Source organism: Felis catus, chromosome A1, assembly GCF_018350175.1.
Source record: "Felis catus isolate Fca126 chromosome A1, F.catus_Fca126_mat1.0, whole genome shotgun sequence".
Lineage (NCBI taxonomy): Eukaryota > Metazoa > Chordata > Mammalia > Carnivora > Felidae > Felis > Felis catus.
Window position 1 is genome coordinate 111,625,929 of NC_058368.1, and position 20,094 is coordinate 111,646,022.

The 20,094-nt window shown below is 52.3% G+C and overlaps 1 long non-coding RNA gene across 5 annotated transcripts in view; it reads left to right on the forward strand.

Moving 5' to 3' along the window:
- LOC102900331 overlaps positions 1–20,094 on the forward strand; it is a 222,301-nt gene that overhangs the window by 16,187 nt on the left and 186,020 nt on the right. The gene's annotated exons all lie outside the window — the stretch shown is intronic.

Genomic DNA, 20,094 nt, shown 5'->3' on the forward strand with positions numbered 1-20,094 from the left:
ACCCAGGGCTGAGCAGCCTTCCTCTCTTCTTTTTTAACAATGTTTATTTATTTTTGAGTGAGAGAGCGCACAAGCAAGGGAAGGACAGAGAGAGAGGGGGACAGAGGATCCGAAGCAGGCTCCGTGCTGACAGCAGAGAGCCCCGGGCAGGGCTCGAACCCGTGAGCTGCGAGATCATGACCTGAGCTGAAGTCTGATGCTTAACCGGCGGAGCCACCCAGGTGCCCCAGGCTTCTTCTCTTGCTTGCAGAGTCTGGGACTGAGAGCTTTGCTGTGGCTCAGGTCCGGCTTGCTGTCTGGGGAGAGCATGGGGCCAGCTCCGGCCAACCAAAGCTAAAGAGCCTCATTCCAAGGTGGGAGGTAGAGCTGGAGCAAGACTTAGGTGACTGAATTGAGATCATACCATGTCGTTCTTCCTGGCTGTTTCCAGGGGCCGCTTACCAGGAGGTGGATACCATAGCACGTTCTTGCCCAGCTCACCGATGGTGCTCTCAAACATGTCAAGAGTTTCCAAGGCATCACACTCTTACATTGCACCCCTGCCACTACGATTATTATCTATTCCTGGCTGAAAAGCAGACAGCAATATGGCTAGGTCCTGTCTGAGAAGTGGGTGGTTGGAAGCTGGGACATGCTTGGGTATATGTGTGGTGTGAGAGTCGAGTGAGGAAGAAGCAGAATGTATCTCTAGGCTCAGGCTGGGGCAAGAGACGGGGGCAGCTGGCTGCAGAGGTGTGTGATGGGGAGGAAGGGGTGGCGGCGGTGGTGGTGATGTTGCAATGAGATGCCAGTTGTGAGATTAGTTCTTGATTTAAGGCATCGTCAAGGAAACTGCTGGATCTCCCTGTGTATAGTTTGGGGACATTTGGCCAAAATGGATGGGTTCGTCCACTCTGTAGGTCATCGGGGAGCATTCAGCTTGGGGTCGGGGGCTGTGGGAATAGTTTTGGGGAAAACTTGAGTCCTTGCTGAGATGGCTGCATGGATAGCAAGGGAACAGGCTTTCGCCAAGCACATTGAGAGAAGATACTTGTTGAGGCTGAAGGATGAAGTAACACACCCAGGGCCATCGGTGTGTCCGGGGATGGTGAAAACTGTAAAGCTTGGTACAAAGATTATTGCTTCTGAAAGCCCTTTGTCTTCCAACATCAGCATATTGTACCCCTTCTTGATGGGGTCGCGTGTTGTCTAGCAGCAGCCTAGCCAGGTGTCTGCTGGGTGTCTGCCACCCAGGGAATGGCCTCAGGGGCCACCTAGTGCAGTTTCTGAGGAAGAACACAGTAGAGGGGGTAGAAAAAGCAGGAGCATTTGCCAAAGCGTCTAGTTTCTTCTTTCCTTGAAGTGGGCCCCCTGGTGTTGCCGTGTTGGTGCCCGGGAAGGACACGGGTGGAGCCTCTCGTGGTGTGAAGTGACACCATGTCGCTCTGGGGGCAGTGAGGTCTCCTTGGGTGATGTGACTGGTCTTCAAGGCTTGACAAACACCTGGATAGAGGACAGGCAGTGGTGTCTCATTTTAGGGGAGCTTTTAGACGAAGAAAAACCATTTGTCTACCTTGAGAACCATCTCCTGTTGCCATGGAAACAGCCGGATGGCAGGGGGTGTGGTCATGGCAGGAGCTGCAGGGTGGCCCCATAGTCTCTGTCCCTCTGTGCTCTTTGTGGACTCAGCTAACCCCCTGCAATGCCCTCATGGGGCAGAAGGCACTGGGTGTGGAGTTGAAGTGCTTTGAGGGCCTGCTGTCCTTCTGAGCTGCTGGTCTAAGCCCCTCTTGGCTCTGCCTCCTCGCCGCTTTCCCTGCCCTAGGCGGCGCTGGGTCCCCAAGCATCTGGCTGATGTCCGCCTAGCACCAGAGTGAGAGGCTCCCGCCGTGGCTCCGGACCCTTTTTCTCCTAGCTGGGTCCTCTCCTCCCTCAGGCAGGGTTTTCTGGAGTGATACCCTCCCTCTAGGTTGATGTAAGAATTACGTGAGTTAATCTCTGTGAGGCATTTAGAAAGTGTTTGGCACATAATTCGTACTGTGTTGGCGTCGGCTCTCGCTGCTGTTGAATATTCTTGTTAAAGAAAAATATCGAGCCCATAATAGTGAAAGACGTATGCAGACAGCCGACCTGGAAGGTGTTGTTCTTTCTGCACAGACCGTCCTGGGATTCATATTTCTGCTCTGCAGCCCATCTCTGTGTGTCCTTGGGAAGATACCTTTGCTGTCGAACTCCTCAGTTTATTTATCTGTATCATAGGGAATGCAATACTTGCCTTGCAGACTTGGGAGCTTTACAATATAAGAGCCACCTGGAGAAGCCGCCATGAGCTTCTAAGGGATGGGGGCCCTCTATGGTTGTGTCAGGTGCTAGACAGGCCCAGGGTGGAGAAGATGGGGCGGAGAAGACTGAGCAGCCATCTGTTCTGAGAACAGGTTCCTTCCAGTGAGGTGCCGGGCGCATAGGGCTGCTGTCTGAGATGGTCGTCTTGCTGCAGGGAGATATGTGAGGACTGGCGAAGAGAAGGGTCGTGTTGGGATCTCAGGCTGCCTGGAGTCTCAGATCTCCACTTGGGGGAACAGCACAAGAGGAGACTGGGCGAGGGGGTGTTTGAGCCCTAGTCCCCTGCTTAGCCCTCCTTGGCCACGAAGGCCACGACTCGCCCTCCCAGGACCTGGTGACGTGTCATCTGTGAACTGAAGTTGATCTTCGCAGAGCCTGCCTTCCCATCATGCCCTGGGCTCCACAGCTGACTTTTTGTTCCCAGTGGGAACCAGGCTGGCCCCTGCCTGCCTTCCTCCAATCGCTGGAGTCACCTGGGCTGTGACGGCCCTCAGGAGGCACCTTCAGGAGGCTGGCACCACGGCCAGCCGGGCTGCTTTTGAGGCCTAAAGAAGAGGCTTCCCCAGACCTTATGTGGGGAAACCTGACAGTTCTCCTGACACTTGGCCTGAGGGCATGTAGGGTATAGGGTTGGGAGCATTGGAGGGGACACTGGAGGGGAGTGTTAAGAGGCCCCTTTTGAGTGGCCTGGAGCTCCCTCCCAGGGAGAGGAAGTTAAGGTTCTGGTATCTGGCCTTGATACTTGTTTAAAAAAATTTCTTTAATCTTTATTTTTGAGAGGAAGAGAGACAGACAGTGTGAGTGGGGGATGGAACATAGAGAGAGGGAGACACAGAATCCAAAGCAGGTTCCAGGCTCCAAGCTGTCAGCACAGAGCCTGACTCGGGGCTTGAACTCACGAATCACAGGATCGTGACCTGAGCTGAGGTCAGACGCTTAACCGATTGAGCCACCCAGGTGCCCCATGGCCTTGATACTTCTGTCGGGTGAGGTCCTCATTTGATTGTGTGGGAAAACAGAGCAGGGGGTGAGGCCATAGCTGTCCGGTCATGAGCTCTGGAGCTCTGTGGGGGCCATGGGCTGTTTTTGTGAAATTTCCTTTTTTGCCTTCATATTTTGCTTGGAGGGAGGGTATCCTAGTCTCTAGGTTCTTTGTCTCTCGTTTTCAATTAATGTGTTTGTAACTTTATTTTATAGCTGTGTGTATCTTCAGGGGACAGAGGGTGGCCATCTGTATGGGGGAAGAGTCATAATAATCAAAAGATAGTGTTGCCAATTAGATTACTACTGTTAGGTCCACATTTAATGTGCGCCTCTCTTTGCTTTTACATGTGCTGCCTATGAGCCCCAGGAGGTAGGTGTTAGCTCCATTTTACAGATGAGGAAACTGAGTTTTAGAAATCGTAACTGACCACTCTGGAATTAAAATAAATAAAATAACTCCTCACTGACTGTTGTAATTACTAGTTGTTAATATTATTTAAAGGAACATGATACACAGCGTAGTAAATACACTCAAACTCAGGACTTAAAAAAATTCAAGTATAATTACTGTACAGTGTTGTATTAGTTTCAGGTGTACAATATCATGATCCAATAATTCTATACATTATTCAGTGCTCATCTCGATGTGTTCTCTTAATCCCCTTTATCTAGTTCACCCATCCTCCCTGCCCCTCCCATCTGACAACCACCAGGTAACTGTATTTAAGAGTCAGTGGTTTTTTTTTTTTTTTTGGTCACTTTTTTCTCTGTTCATTTGTTTTGTTCGTTAAATTCCACATATGAGTGAAATCATATGATATTTGTCTTGGGCTTACTTCTCTTAGCAATACACTCTCTAGATTGACCCATGTTGTTAGAAATGGCAACAGCTCATTTTTTTTTTTCAAAAAATGTTTTAACGTTTATTTATTACTGAGAGACACAGAGCATGAGCAGGGGAGGGGTAGAGAGAGGGAAGACACCGAATCTGAAGCAGGCTCCAGGCTCTGAGCTGTCAGCACAGAGCCTGACGTGGGGCTCGAACTCACGAACCGTGAGATCATGACCTGAGCCGAAGTCAGTCGCCTAACCAACTGAGCCACCCAGGTGCCCCAGATCTCATTCTTTTTTTTTTTTTTTTTATGACTGAGTAATGTTCCACTGTGTATACATACCACCTCTTAAATGTCTTTTACTCAGGAGTTTCTGATTCTGAAGTCCATACTCTTAATCTCTTTTAACAGCTTTTATATTCTCTCGATCTTGGTCCTATCATGTTAAAACAAAGACAAGGGTGGGGGTATGCTTTCATCCTCCTGCATCTGATTGCTCTCAGAGCAAGGATTGTGTGTTGGGATGATTCCGGTGCTTAGCCCTTCCTCTCCAGTTTGTGGCCACAAACCCTTTGCCATCCTCAGGGACCATACTGAGTGTGGTTGGCTGATCAGGGCTCCACTGAAGAATTTGTGTCCAGTATTGGTGGTTCTAGGAAGTTTTCCCTCCATTGGTAGGACCCCCAGGGATGATGAAGTCCTATCTAGAGCCTGGCCTGGGTCTGTGATACCTCTAGAAGGGCTGCTCTGGTGGCAGGGGCACACAGGACCCTCTCCCTGGCGAGCAGATGCGTGGCCTGCCTCTGACTCCGGTGGCACCTTCCTGAGAGACCCCAGACATCCTCTGGGGGCAGATGGGTGATCTTTGTCCTTTTGAGGCCAACTCTGAAACCTGTGCTGTCATCAAGTCAGAGAGAATGTGATGGATGTGATACGTGGGATTTGTAAGATCTGATTCTCCTTCCTGTTTAGCCCCAGACCTTCTGTGTGAGGCTGCATGGGCTGTTGTCCATGTCTTGGCCACTGCCCCTTCCTCTGTAAAGTGGGGATGGCCATCCCTGTCCAGCCTCTGAAACGGGGTTGCTTTGAGGACCGCTGAGATGAGTTAGTGAAGGGCTTGTGGGTTCTAAATCTAAGTCAGTGTCTGCCTGTACCCACCCTCTGGCAAATCCTTGATTTTCACTGGGTTAGAGGTCGCATGTCTGCAGCCCCTCATATGTCCTCCCATTGGGTTATCGTCACACTGTAGCAAGACTGCTAGTCGGTGAGGTTATGTCTCCCCCATTCTGATTGCTCTTGAGGGCAGGGACTGTGCCTTGACCACCACAGAGTGGTGTGATGACACAGAGTTGACATTCATTAAATATTGTTGAATCAATAGATGATTGAATGCATCTGTTTCCAGCCCTGGAAATTGGCTGGATGTGCTTGGGTGTCTCTTCTGGTCTCCAAATCGGCAAAGGACTTTGTCAGAGAAAGATTAGGAATGTGAGGGATCACATGGGATATTTCCTTAATATTCTCTGAGTTGTCTATGGCTAGATCAGGTTTGGCTTGATCCAGTACCCAAACTGTCTCTATGACAAGGCTTATTTCTCCCCATTCCTTGATTCCTTTAAGCAAAGTTCTATTCTCAAGCTCACATGGTTTAAAAGGTGGCTGCAGCAGGTCTCTCCCCACATCCTCCTTTATTTGGTCCCGAGGAATAGATGGAGAATTCCCAACTTTCCTAATGGAGATCCTGGGGCTCTCTCTGATTGGACAGCTTTGGTCACGTACCCTCCCCTGAACCAATTACTTGGCCAGGGGAAGGCCCTGGCTTAGATTTGGGATGTGTCCTCCACCCCATATGGAATGAGAGTGTGGGAAGGATGGATCCTCCAATAAAATTAAGTCCCCTGCTGGAATGAGGGGAGATGGATATGATGGAAATACAAGGTATTTTCACCATAGAGAACAAGTTATATTAAAAAAAAAAATCTGTGCATCAATTCTGGGCCCCTTCAAGATCAGAAGGTGTTTTCCTCTTCAGTTATCAGCTCCAGCCCCTGAAGTACTGTGTTTACCTATCCAGTTAGGGCCACATTGCCCTGCTGGTGCCGGCTCCCTAGCTTACCTAGGGACTGGCTGTTGGTGCTGGGCTCTTAGGTGCTTTCTGGCTGAAACATCTCTCCATCTGCCTGTCGTACTCACGGGATGTCAGCTGTGTGGGTCCCTAGATGTCTTGTGTTCCAAATGCCCAGGCAAGACAACTAAAGCCAGAAAGGCAAAGGCTTTTCCCTGATGGCACAGCTAGTCAATGCCAAAGCCAGGATTGGAACCAGGCCTCCTGGCCCTGTCCGAGCTCTCTTCCTTATACCCCCCTCCCCCACTTCTCTCACTATGATTTCTCCTTTGCAAAAAGATTTTAGAGCCGTGGACAAAGGCAGGAGAGACTCATTGCAGGAGGCTAGAGGTCTCATTATGGGAGGTCAAGCACCAGAATGACGCCCTGTAGGTGGGCCCAGGCTCCAGACGCAATCCTGAGCCTTCCTGCCCTCGGGTGCCCAGCTCAGAGTGTGGGGTAGGTTTCCATCTCCAGAAAGTCAGCAGTTATGTGGGCCAGCCTTTACATTTCTCTGAGCTCAGTGATTAGGGTCTCTAAGACTAACCATTATCCGTGTGTCTTGGGAATGAATGTTTTTCACACATGGAGCCTTTGCAGAAAGATTTAGCCTGGGGATGAAGCGGACGGGCTCTACATTGAGGGCAGATACCAATCATTTTTACAATTGTTTGCAACAGGAGAGGAAGCATGAGCTTAACAGTTCTGTTGTGGATAGATTTGGGGGAGAAACAGGAATGAACTGTCAACAGGATGGCTTCTGCTTTTATCCTGGGATCTGCTGCCGTTCCCTGCAATCCGGCTGCCCTGTGCAGAGCCCCGGGATTTACAGACATTCTTGCAGGTGCGGGCCTCATTGTGCGGAGCTGTCCCAGGGGCTGGGCCGGCATGTGTGGAGGGGAATCTGTCAGGTGTGTTAGGGCAGGGAGCACCCTCCTTAGGGGGAGTCTGGAGCAGGCCCCACATTTCTCTTACTTGGGGGAGGAGCCCAAGCCAGGAACCCAGACCTGAATGAGCACCCAGTGGCCTCCTGAGCTGGACTAAGCCCCGCTTATGTTTTCAAAAGCACTAGACAGCAGTAACCACGAGGAACAGTCTTTTCAGCAAGGGAGAGAAAAAAAAAAAAAAAACAAAAAAACCTCCTGCTCAGAAATCCATTTGTGGGAAGTTTGAAGTTTGAAGCCCTCCAGCTGCAGACTGGCGGCCTGGGTGGTCGAATGGGTGGGACGGGTGTCCTCGGAGTGGAAGGAGAGCAGAGCCTGGGGCAGCTGGGGAGCAAGGCAGGAGGGCAGCAGTTTGCTTGAGCCACAGCAGTGGATTTGCCATGCGGCAGACCTGGATTCAGGTTTTGCCTCTTATTTTGAGCCAGCTGCAAGATCTTGGCAAGTTACTTAGTGACTCTGAACCTCAGTTTACTTACCTGTAAAATGGGGACAATGCCTTCTTGGTTATTAAGAGAATTAAATGATAGGATATACGTAAGCCTCTTGGCACAGTGCTTGGTACAATCTCTGGTGGTGGTGGTTGCTATTAAAAACAGGGTTGGCGCCAAGGATGACCGTGTCCCAGTCTCCATCAACACCTCCCAAAGATACTTGAAATAAACGTATAATCCACGCACAAACAGTGTGTTTCTAGACAGGTTGCTAGCCTTCTAAGCAGCTGGCCGCCTTTATGCCCCTGTGTTGTAGACATTCTAGAGCCATCACGGATTAATATTGATACAGGAAATACTTCCACATGATTTGTCACTTTCCAAATAAGAGGCAGTTATGGGTGGGAAAGGACTCTGGACCTAATTTGCATGATTCCTGGTTCAGGGAAGATGCAGGTAGGAGCTGGTCACACACACACCTGGGCTGCTAAAACGTGGGACAGGTGGAAAGATCGGGAGAGAGAAACAGAAATTGGGGTCCAGGATGGTTTCCCATACTGCACCCTCATAATAATCAGAGAAGGAAGCCAGGGGAAAGGAAGTCCTCTGTGGTCAGCCTCTGGGGTCTGCCAGCAGCTCCTGGGCAGACAGTTTTACTCCATCTTAGACAAAAGGGATGCCATTTATCCCAGATCTCACAGCTGGGAAGGAGCAGAGCTGAGACTCAAACCCAGGCTTGTGCCTCACTTCCCCAAGTAAGTTTCTTCAGAAGCTTGTACTTCTCCATTTCTAGGAGAGCAAGGTGACCTGGATGGTGCCACATCATGACATTGGGGCATTGAGAAGCCCGGAGACAGCTGGCAGGGGTGGTTTGATAGTCTTAGAAAGTCACCAAGATAAAGAAAAGTGCCTGGGGACTTTGGGGTTCCATGTGTTCTGGGCATCAAAGGACCCTGTGAGCCCTTTCATGCCTGTTGCCTCCTGCAGGAGAGCAGGGACCTGGAACTGAGTTTCTGCAGGAAATCCTCTCCAGGCAACACCCTGCCCCACCTGGTGGCTGGTGACATTGCTGAGTGGGTAGTCTTCTATGGTGGAGGGGTGTGCCGGTGCCCGTGCTGGCAGAGGCCAGGGGGTGTGGGGTTGGCCCACTGGGAAGGTGGCAGACTCCTTCTCGCTCAGCATCTGGGTTCTTCGCTTCCCCGTTGGGGAAATGTTCCACTGTTACCTTTGTCTTGCCTTTGCGGGCATCCTCATGGCCCTTATTGTGTTTGCAATTTAGTTTTTAATCATCTTCTGATTTGGTTAACTGCATTTCTGGCATCAGAATGTAAGCGCCATAAGGCGGGGACCTGTGTTGAGTTTGTTCAGTATCAGTTCCTGAAAATCCGGCATCATACTTGGTATTCATTCTTTCATTGACGTGATACACATTTACTGAGCAACTTTTGCTCTCATTTGATGCTAGGACGGGGGTGCAGCAATGAGTCCTCCAGGCGAGTCCCCCTCTCCTGGAGCTTACAGTCTAGCGGTGTGCACTGGGAGCTCCACAGGTGGCAGGACCAGTGACCCAGTGAACGGGGTCCGGTTCACAGCCCTGTTAGGTCCTCTGGCTGGTGGGCGGTAGGGCTCCAGCTCTTCCCTCCTGAAAGTGGACCAGACCGGAGCTCTGCTCTCCTCTGATGAAAGAAAGGGGCTGGCGGGAAGCCTGGGGCTCACCCGCCCAACCTGTTGGGGTTTCAGATTTGTTCCATGTGAGCAGTCAATTAATTAGTAATTGGAGCTACCCATCGTCCTGGGCTCTTGTGCGAGCTGTGATATAATTTGAAACTGGGCCAAGAAGCAATTAATGTGCTGTTTGCTGACAAGGATTTGCTGCTGCTCCGGGAGCAGGGGCTTGGGCCGGGAAGGCCAGTGCAGGCGAGAGGAGAAGGGAGGGCAAACATAGGTGTGGACGGAGGTGCTGCTACTGGGCTTGGTCTGGAAGGCCGGGTGGGAGTGGCCCTGCTCTCCTCGGACCCTGTATTGCCCCTCCCTGCTCAGGCTCGTGTGCTGCAAGGATGGGGTTGGGACAGGTTTCTGGAAATTCTGATGGCAGGCACCAGTTACTGAGCTCTTGGCATGTGCTGAGTGCCCTGGGTAGGAGTCCCTTCATCCCTCATGGCACCCCTAAAGGGGGAGGGTCATGAGCCCATTTGAGAGGCAAGGGGACTGAGGTACCAGAAACAAAAGAGTTGGCCCCGCGTGACCCAGGCAGTGAGTGGCCGGGTAGCATCTGGGCGCCTGGAAGAGCCTGTCTGTTCAGGCAGGTACCCCGCGGGGACAGGAAGGGTCAGTCCCGGGGCCTACTGCCAGGTCACCGTGACTTGCTGGGGATGCAGGACTTGATAAATGATGGCATTTCGTAATCAGCGTCTGCCTCTGAGGGGTGGTGAGGTGGAATCTGGTAGAGTGGGCTGGTCCGGCCCAGCCCACGTGATGAAGCACTGGCCTGAGACAGAGTGAGGGGCCAGTCTGGAGTGCTGCTGAGGATCAGCGAGCACTTCCCCATCCTAGGTATTCGTGCTGCTCCAGGGCCTGGGGGGATTATCTCTGCAGAAGCCACTGTAGATGGAGGTGGCCTGATTTGAGGGAGGCCTGGGGCTGGGGGCTCTCTCTCAGTGGCTGGGGCACCCAGTGCTCTGCCCTCTCACCCTTCTCAACAGCTTTGGGGCTGGCCTGTGTGAGTTCTGTCTGCCCTGCTGTTGACTCATTCTGGGTGGAATTATGTACAGAAATTAGTCAACAGAAGCCATTCCCAGGACCAGAGGCAGCTCTCTGCAGGCACTGTGCAGGTACCCTGCCTACCCTGGTGGTCTTTGCAGGACACAGAGCATTGGCCATCATGGGTACGCTTTTGGGGATCGTGGGGTGCTCACTGCAGAGCAGTGTGGTTGCGGGCTGGTGGCCTGGCCCAGCCGCCTCCCCCATATACCCTGGGTGTGAGAGCGAGGCCTGGTCTCTGCTAGCTTGCCAGGGATAAATGGAGACCTCGGACCTGAAAGTGCTGGTGCCATCCCAGCCAGCCCCTTGCTGAGCACGCCATGTGCCAGGCACAGTATTGGGCACTGAGGATTCAGGGAAGACCTTTCTGAGTGTTTTCTTGAGGTAGGGGCTGGAAGAGCCTAACAGATGCGTGTCCCATGGGAGAGTTCTTTGATTATTTTTTTCTTTAAGGTTTATTTATTTTGAGAGAGAGAGAGAGAGTAAGAGCAGGAGAGGAGCAGAGAGAGGGGGGCAGAGAATCTCAAGCAGGCTCTGCACCAGCAGCGCTGAGCCCGATGTGGGGCTCAGACTTATGAACTGCAAGATCGTGACCTGAGCCGAACCCAGGGGTCCGACGCTTAACCAGCTGAGCCACCCAGGCGCCCCTTTGTTGGTTTCCTTAAGGTAGTATGGCCACACGGTGACCCTCTGGTTGGTTAGTTGGTACTTAAGGTGAAAGCAGCATCCCTCTGCCTGCTTCCAGCCTGCTTTCCAGGTGCCTGCTTGGTGCCCTCCCAGAGGTGTGCTCAGTCCAGCAGGCAGGGATGTGCATGGCTGTGACCCCTCCATCCTTCTTCTTTTCCGTGGACAGTAGCATTCTCTACATGTCGAGCTCCTCCATTGCCTTTTTTCCTTTTCATGCTTGGTGTATCTTGGCCCTCCTTCTGTATCAGCTCATGCAGAGTGGACTCCTTTTTAACGGCTGCCTATTATTCTGTTAGAAAGCCGGGCCATACGTATTTTTATGTTTTGACTCGCACCCCACTGATGGGCTTCGCACTTGCTTGCTTTCTTGGCTCTAATAAGCCACGCCACTGCAGTGGGTGTCTCAGTGAACGCGCACACCTGTAGGAACAATTCCTGCAAATGGAAATGCTGGTTGAAGCGTGTATGTGTTGTTGACTTCTGTTGATTCTGCCATGTTGCCCCGTGAGGAGGCTGTGCCAGTTTCCTCTCTGAGCAATAGTGTGTAAAAGGTGTACTTGGCCCTAGCTCCACCCATTCAGAGTGTTGTCGAACGTGCTGACCTTTGCCGGTCTGACTGGTGAGAAGTGGTATCTTCCTGCACTTTTGGGTTGGTGTGGTTGTATGTGGGTGAGCTCTTGTCCATATGTGAAAAGCCAGGTGTGGCTCTCGAGGCAGGTCGAAGCAGAGTGCTCTCTGAGTGATGCTGTGACCTTCCCTCTGCAGGTGGGTTTACTCCCTCTAACAGCCTGTATCGAGTGCTCATTCCTTTATAGACACCGGGTGGGAAGGGGCAAAGGAGAGCTGGGACAGGGCTGGTGGGGCCATACCGTCAAGGGCTGGGTGAGGAGGGGGACGCCTGTCTGTGGTGCTGGGGAGGGCCTGGCTGTGTCTCACTGGAAAAATGGAGCAGCCCTTTAGACCAAGGGAAGGATGGGGTGCAGCTTTCTCCATGCAGGGCCTGGTGGGCAGTCCTTCCTGGAGGCACAGAAATAGATGCCTTAGAGAGTTAGGGTACCTGCTGGGCGACACCTTGCTCCTCACTGCCAGGCTCCAAGCCAGCGGATGCTCACTGCCTGGAGCTTGCTGTGTGGCCATACCTATGTGGTGGGGGAGCCCCACAGGTGTCCTTAGGAGGCATAGCCCTGCTCCCCAGCTCCCTGCCCTTGTACGCTATCAGTTGTAGAGGACTGTTCCCAATGCCCTACCTTCTTCCCTTCCATGCCCCCCCCCCCCGCCTGATGCAAAGGCATCCCTTGGCCCTCCTCACATTGACCTCAGTGACTCCATCCGCTCCCACTCTCTTCCCACCCGCTGGGCCACTATGGCTCCTTAGCTAAGTCCATCACCTAATGGCAGTGCTGGGCATGAGGCCGCACACCTAGAAGCTTCGTGGATAGAGAGCAGAGTCCACCTCTGTGGCTGGCCCCTGTGTCATACTCTTGTCTCCAAATCTCCATGTGTATACACATCTGCCAGCTCACCCTCTCCAGACTTACCCGGGAGCTTACCCTGTTCCATCCACCTCTCTAGCCTGGGATGTCCCTCTTTCTTTGCTTCACACCTGCGTCCCTTGAGACGGCAGGCAAGGCCACCACCAAGGTGGTGTTCTCCTGCTGCACTACATGCTCTGTTTGCCCAGGGGTCATGCTGAGGCCAGTCTCTGGGGTCCAAGGGAGGAGTCGTGGCAGTGGTAGTTGTGGAAATGACAGCCAGCACATGCAGTGAGTGGCGGATATGAGTCTTCAAGTCTGACTGTGGAGCTCGTGCTCTTAGACGCTTAAGATCTCACCTTAGCAGGGGGAGCAAGAATTGCTTACTCAACTAGGACATCAGCTTTGGTGTCTTACCTCCAGCACATGGCAGGGGCTCACGAGCTGGTGGATGTAGGGAAGATGAGAACCACTGAAGGTTTTTGAGTGGCAGAGTGGCGTGATCCGACAGTCACCTGGTCACGCATGGATGGACCGGAGAAGAGGAGGCTGTTCTCAAGGGTGATGGAGCAGGAGTGCCTCTCCGGTACCTTCTAGACCTCCATCTCTGGGTGCCAGGCATAGATCTGCCTACCAGGCTGGGCAGGGCAGGGCAGGGCAGAGTGGGGCCGGCTGTTAGAGCTTCACCTGCCTCCCGCACAGTGCCTCGCACATGGGTAGCTCAGAGTAGGTGCTCAGTGGGGAGATGCTGGCTGAGGTTGGATCTGGACCCTGACATTGGGTAAAATCTGGGTGGAAAGGCATTCCCAGTGGGCTGCCTATCACACTTTGTTCTTTGCAAGAAGAGACGAGAGTCAGACAGAGCGAGATGTAGGTGGTGTTTGGGTTCTCCTGTTTCTCAGGCGGTGACCAAGGCAAGTTGTTGAATGGGTTAATAGGGTGATGATGAGGCTTTCCGTGAGGATCACTTCGGGCACTGTCTGTAAGGAGCCTAGCACACCTGGGGCACAGCAGGTTCTTAGCTCACGGCAGCCCCTTGATGGCGGTGAGAGAAGTCACGCAGAGAGCCAGTTTGGGTCTGACCCTCCAGGAGTCAGATCACAGTGAGAATGACACCCTGGATCCACTGCCAGAGCACTCCCTCTTGCCAGCCCCCCTGGGTCTGCTGTGTGGCCCACCGTGTGGCCGTGGTAGCAGAAGCCCGGCCTTGCTGCCGTGTCTGTGGCCTTCAGCGGGCGGGGTTGGCAGGATGTGGTCAGGATGCTGATATTTGTGCCCTGCTGGCCTGTCTGATGAGGTGACCATGTCACCGACCTACCTGGTCCTCATGAGAGCCCTGATCCCTGGCTGCACTGGCCATTGGTGGACATGTTGGCCTGAGGCTGGCTCGTGGAGGGGAGGGAAATCGTTGACAGTATCAGGACCTGGTGTGTGGCCAGAACCTGCACTCAGCCCTGTGCCAGGCTGACATCCCCGGGTGTGAGTCCTGTCACCAGGCACAGGGGTGAGAAGGGGGAAGGAATGTCTTGGGAGGCCGGGCAGCCATTGTTGGCTGGCTTATTTGGATTAGGCTTTTCATGTGAGGGGAAGAAAGGAATCTGCTTTGTCGCAACTAGGGCATCGGGCTGGAGGCACAGTTGGTGTTTCTGGCAATCCCCGGCACTCTCCAAGGCTTATTTGTTGCTTTTCCGAGACACATCCAGGTGCTCTCTGTTATGATAACAAGTGGTGACACAGTTAGCTTGAAATGGGATAAACAAACAGACTGAAAATAATTGGATTTGGGGTGGCTTGGCACTGAATCTAGGCTGCCACTGCTCAGCCGAGGGCTGAAGGTAGGCACCATCAAAGGCACCTCTCCCCCCCCCCCCCCCCGGAGCCATGGGGGCGCTGGGGTTGGGTGTGGCCAAGTCCCTCTCCCCTATTTCCTCTTCTACTGCCATGTAGCTGTGGGCTGCCTGAGGGTGGAGGTGCCAGATGGTGCCTGAGGTCCAGAGCAGGGGCGTGGTGGGCCCGGATGTGAGTGAGGCAGTTTATGTCTGTTTGGAGGAAGCTGGGCCAATGTTTGGACATCTTTATGGCTTTGGAAGTTTCTTGGCCTCACCCAGAGGAGCCATGGTTGCATCAGAATCTGAGGTCCTCTCCTTGGTGGCCCATGTAGAGGGAGAGAAGAGCAAAGAGCAAATCCGGAGTCTTGCAGGACGAATGGACGGAAGTGAGATGCCTTTCTAACTCTAGGCTGCTGCTTCGACCCCCTTCTGCCTCATGAAGGGATTCACATTGTGCATCTGGAGGCTAGTCTGGGCAAGGGAATGAAGTAGGAGGAATAGGTCTGGTATGTGCAGGGCCTCTTGGGTGGGTACTCATGATTGAGTCTGCATCACAGCAAAAGACTTAGAGGGGGAAGTTTCACTGCGGGGAAGGACGGGCAGATAGGCATGGTTTTGGACCTCACTTACTCTCCCGTCGTCCATCGGAGTCCTTGGTTTCATTGGAGACATTTGCACCTGTCAGTCAGTGACGTTGGTCCTACTGACCACAGGCCAGTTTCACTGGGACCCCAGGACCCTATGCATTAAGTAAGTATTTGCTATGGTATTTATAAGTCCTGCCTATCAAATACTTCTGTTCTAATCCTGGCCATGTAATAGGACTGTACTTCTCTGTCCTCTTGATGTTACATGTCGCCGTATACAAACCCAGAGTACCATGAGCCTTCCTTTCTTTTTCACTCTGGTGCAGAATTCCAGAGAGTGGCTGATCTGTCTGCTCAGCCCCAGAGTGAAGTCAAGGCCAGGTAGAAGCTCCAGCTGGCTTGTGGCGAGTGTGTAATATGAACAAGGAGGAGCCCTGTGTGGGTTCAAGCCATTGAGACTTTGGGGTTGTTTGTAATTGCAGCATAATCTAGCTCATCCTGATGGCAAAAGAGGGGGGAGAATAAAGGGACTAAATCCGGTGTCCAGCCTAGAATCAAAATTTAAGAGCTTATAAAAGTAGCAAGTGGCTTTTTTGCACTGCCTTCTTGCTCATTAAGCACCAACTACACTGGATTTCTTATTTGAACAAACCACCATCTCTCCCACCTCAGGGCCTTTGCACTTCTTGTTTCCTCATAGTGAAGCACTGTTTCTGCAGGTTTTTGCAAGGAACACCTCCTTCTCATTGTCTCAGCTTAAAAGTAACCTCTCAGAGCATCTTATCCGGAGTTCCTCTTCCCCCTCTTATCACTTAAATACCTTACTATATTTACCTTCATAGCACTTAACCTGTTTGTTTACTTGTTTATTCACTGTATGATCTCTGAGGTCAGCTGCATGAAGGCCAGGACCCTGATCATCACGTTTACATTAGGCAATGTGTTCAATAGTGCTGGTCCAGTATGGGACACCTCGACATACTGGATGAGTACACACATTGGAGGGTGAAGGGCACGGGATTTATTGCAGTGATCTAAGGGTGGTGCCTTTTTATATAAATAAAAAAAACTTAATGTTTATTTTTGAGAGAGAAAGAATGTAAGTGGGGGAGAGGCAGAGAGAGGGAGACATAGAATCTAAAGCAGGTTCCAGGCTCTGAGCTCTTAGCCCAGAGCCCGATGTGGGGCTCAAACTCACAAACGTGAGATCATGACCTGAGCCAAAGTTGGGTGCTTAACTGACTGTCACCCAGGCGCCCCTGTATAAAATTTTTTAATGTTTATTTATTTTTGAGAGAGAGAGGGAGTGCGAGCTGTGGAGGGGCAGCAAGAGAGAGAATTTGAGATTCCTAAGCAGGCTCCCCATTGTCAACACAGAGGTGGATGCAGGGCTCGAACTCACTAACCGTGAGATCATGACCTGAGCAGAGTTGGACACTAAACTGACTTAGCTACCCAGGTGCCCCAGGGTGGTGCCTTTTAAATACACTTGTCGAGTACCGACAGCAGAGTGGAGCTTAATAAGTGTTGAGTGAGTGAGTTCTGGGAGGGAAGGGGTAATGGTAGTGCCATTTCAGAATCTGGGAGAAGACTGAGCTCTTTGAGGGCAGGTACTGTAGTACCTTGCATCTTCTCTCTGCCCCCAGCGTGTACATGCAAACAGCAGAGAAGGTGCCATGGATTCTCTAGGGAGGGAGAAAGTTACTAGGGTGGCGCCTGGGGCCATCCACTGCCACCCCGACTCAGTTTACTTGGCACCAGAATCCAGTGACGTTAGGGCAGAGGCATGACTGGCTGGAGAAGCTTCCCAGGCTGCAAGGCAGTGCCCTATGATGGTTCTAGAGGGTGAAAGAGATAGAGTCCACGTATGAGAGAGAAGAATGAATGAATGAATGAATGAATGAATGAGGGAAGGCTGGACACCACCAGGGCCAGCTAGAAGAGGAGGCTGTCTGATTGTGTGCCCTCGGGGCGGGGGGCGGGGGGGGGGAAGCAGGGCCTAGACTGTTCCATGAAAATTGGTGATAGATGTCAGCTCACTTTAAGGTGGAACTTTTTGTCTAACAGAGTGGCCTTCTAGGGACCCAGCCTGGGGCCACTTGCCATCTCTGGAGGTGGGTAAGCAGGCATGGCATGAATTCCCACCCCTTACCATTCCAGAAAGGAGACAGAAGCATTAGATTTGCCAGCCCCCTGTCAGAGATTTTAGTGAGCCCTTGTGGACTGGGGTCTGGAACAGATGTGACACGAGGTAGCTGCCAAGGGGCTGAGTTGAGTGTTAGGGTCCCAGGTGTTTCCCAGATGACCAGGGTGTGGGCCCTGAGGGGTGACATCCCTGAAAGGTAAGGTTGAGCAGCTTTGTCAAATGCCCTGAGCACTGGAGATGGGAGAGGAAGGGTTCCTGACCCCACGATGGGCATGAAAACTCTGGTTCCGTGTGCTTGCATAACAAGCTGGGCAACCTGGGCAGGGCCATGCCATGTGGTGGCCTCTGGCCTTTCGAGTCTCCACTCTCCTGCATCCTCATGGGCTTTCCTGAAGGAGGCAGTCACACTGTTGTCCTCAAAGGGCTCAGGGTCCCTCTGGCAGATGTTCGACCCCCATGCAATCGGTACACCTGGCCCTATGTTTCTGAGTTGCCCTAAGGCAGGAGGAGGAAGAGGCATCCCCAGGGGCAGGTTGTTGGTATTGTGAAAATTAATTAAGGGCAACCTCATTGGAATAGTCAGTAGGTTGGCCAAAGGGGAGCTCTCAAGCTCTACCACTCATTGTCAGTTGCAGACCCAACGGGAAGTGATGGACCTTGCAGGTGGATACTACTTTACATCACAGCAGGAGGAACAAAGGCTGACCTTGCCCGCCCCCAGCGATAGCCCAGCCAATGAGAGATGTTCACAGCTCACCCAGTGAGGAGCCACTGTAGTTCCAGCTCCCAGTTTACTGCAGTGGATTTTCTGTATATAACAGGGTTCCCGACTTCCCCTTTCCTCCATAAAAGAGCACTCCTCTCCTGTGTTCTCCAGACTTGCCTATAGTTTTGCTATGGCTTCCTTGTCTTGGATCGCAGTTCTTTCCTATTCCTGAATAAACCCATTTTTGGGGGGAGTTTTTTTTTTTTTTAATGGAAGTTAATGTTCATTTATTTTTGAGAGAAGAGTGTGCAAGCAGGGGAAGGGCAGAGAGAGAGAGAGGGAGACACAGAATCCAAAGCAGGCTCTAGGCTCTGAACTGCCAGCACAGGGCCCGACGTAGGGCTCAAACTCACAAGCCTTGAGATCGTGACCTGAGCCGAAGTCAGATGTTCAACTGACTGAGCCACCCAGGCGCCCTGGGAGTTGTATCTTTAAGGTTAACTCTATTGGGGCGCCTGGGTGGCGCAGTCAGTTAAGCGTCCGACTTCAGCCAGGTCACGATCTCGCGGTCCGTGAGTTCGAGCCCCGCGTCAGGCTCTGGGCTGATGGCTCAGAGCCTGGAGCCTGTTTCCGATTCTGTGTCTCCCTCTCTCTCTGCCCCTCCCCCGTTCATGCTCTGTCTCTCTCTGTCCCAAAAATAAATAAACGTTGAAAAAAAAAATAAGGTTAACTGTATTGTAATCGGGAGCATTACTGGACTGGGGCTCCGGGATCTCCATCTCTGGCCTTAACCTTTGCCCTGGCATACCCCACCTTCCCCTGCAGTCTGGCCTCCCCTCCCCCTAATGGTGCCAAGCCCTGCTACCCATGTAGCTGTTGCTATCTCACCACCACTCACCATGACTTGTCCAGCGAGGGACTAAAAGGAACCTCTTCAGAGTCCCCCACCCCCAGCCAGGGCTTGCAGACAAAACTCATAGGTGTCTGCACTTGGCCCTAACTCTTTGTTTGTCTAGGTCAGAAGGTTCTCCATTCTTGGAAAGTAGATCCCAACTACAAAACATATTCTTCTCTAGCCTGACGAGCCCCAGAAAGAGCCCCCAGAGAAAACTGACACTTCGTGTTCTACCTGGCTGAGGGCCGACCCCCTCCTCACCCTCACCGTGGGTGCAGCTACACCCCTTTCCCATCCTTAAACAGTGAAAAACCTTGAGGAGCCCAGCCCAACAAAAGCTTGGGCTGCCGTCTTTCTTGATGTCTGGCCCCTCTCCTCCCGTGGGGAGTGGATAAACTCTCGGTGCAATTCTTTGCTTCCCGAGTCACTAGCTACCCTAACAGGCACCCAGTGGTAATGGCTGGAGGACGTGCGGAAAGAAGGCATGGGTCGTTATCTGCCCTCTGATGGCAGGGCTGGTGTCACTGTGTCCCCATGCCAGTTGAGCTGCTCAGCCGAGGGCCAGGTGTGCAGCAGAAGGCCAGTCACACACTGTGGTCCAGGCAGACCCATCTGGCCCTGTAGGAGGTGAGATGTGGATGGGTCAGGGTTTCTCCATCAGGACAGGTAGTATACTGGTACAACTTCAGTGTGACCTTGTTGCATGGCTGTTGCCTCAGCTGCCAGATGGGGTTAGTGGGTCTGGCCCATCACCCTGGCTGCTGGGGTGTGGTGGTGGGCCCGAAGGCATGTCTGAGCTGGTTATTGGGGGTGAGTGATACAGTCGTGGCAGGGAGGGATGTGGAGAGGCATTCCATGAGTCTCTTGTCCTGTCTGGGTGTTACTGTTAAGAGGGACAAAATGTGGGGTGGCCCTGCCTGTGGGGTGGATGTGTTTTGGGGGGGGCAGCTGAGGAGCACTTATTGGAGCATCTCCTGAGTTCTGCTTAGCTTCTTCAACCTTCCAGAGCACCTGCTGTGTGGTGGTTACTGGGCAGGACAGACGAGGTCCTGGCACTTAGGGGAGGTCATACAGACTCACTATGAGCAAGGGCAGGAGGTCTTGGTGGGAGGGGTATAATTTGCCTCTGGGCTGAGCCTTCAGAAATCATCCCTGATAATGAAGTGGCAGCAGCAAAGACAAACAGATTCCAGCGTATTCCGTGAGGCTACCTGACCTTTGGGGCCTTGTTCACGATTCAGTGAGCCCAGCTATACTGTGATGTAGGATAATAAACTATCATACACCACAACTAATAGTGATAGATGATTCTTAATATATTAATGTAGTACAATATTACAGTAGCTCTATTTTCTAGCCCTATCGGGCTCACATGCATGGCCTGGTGTGACTTT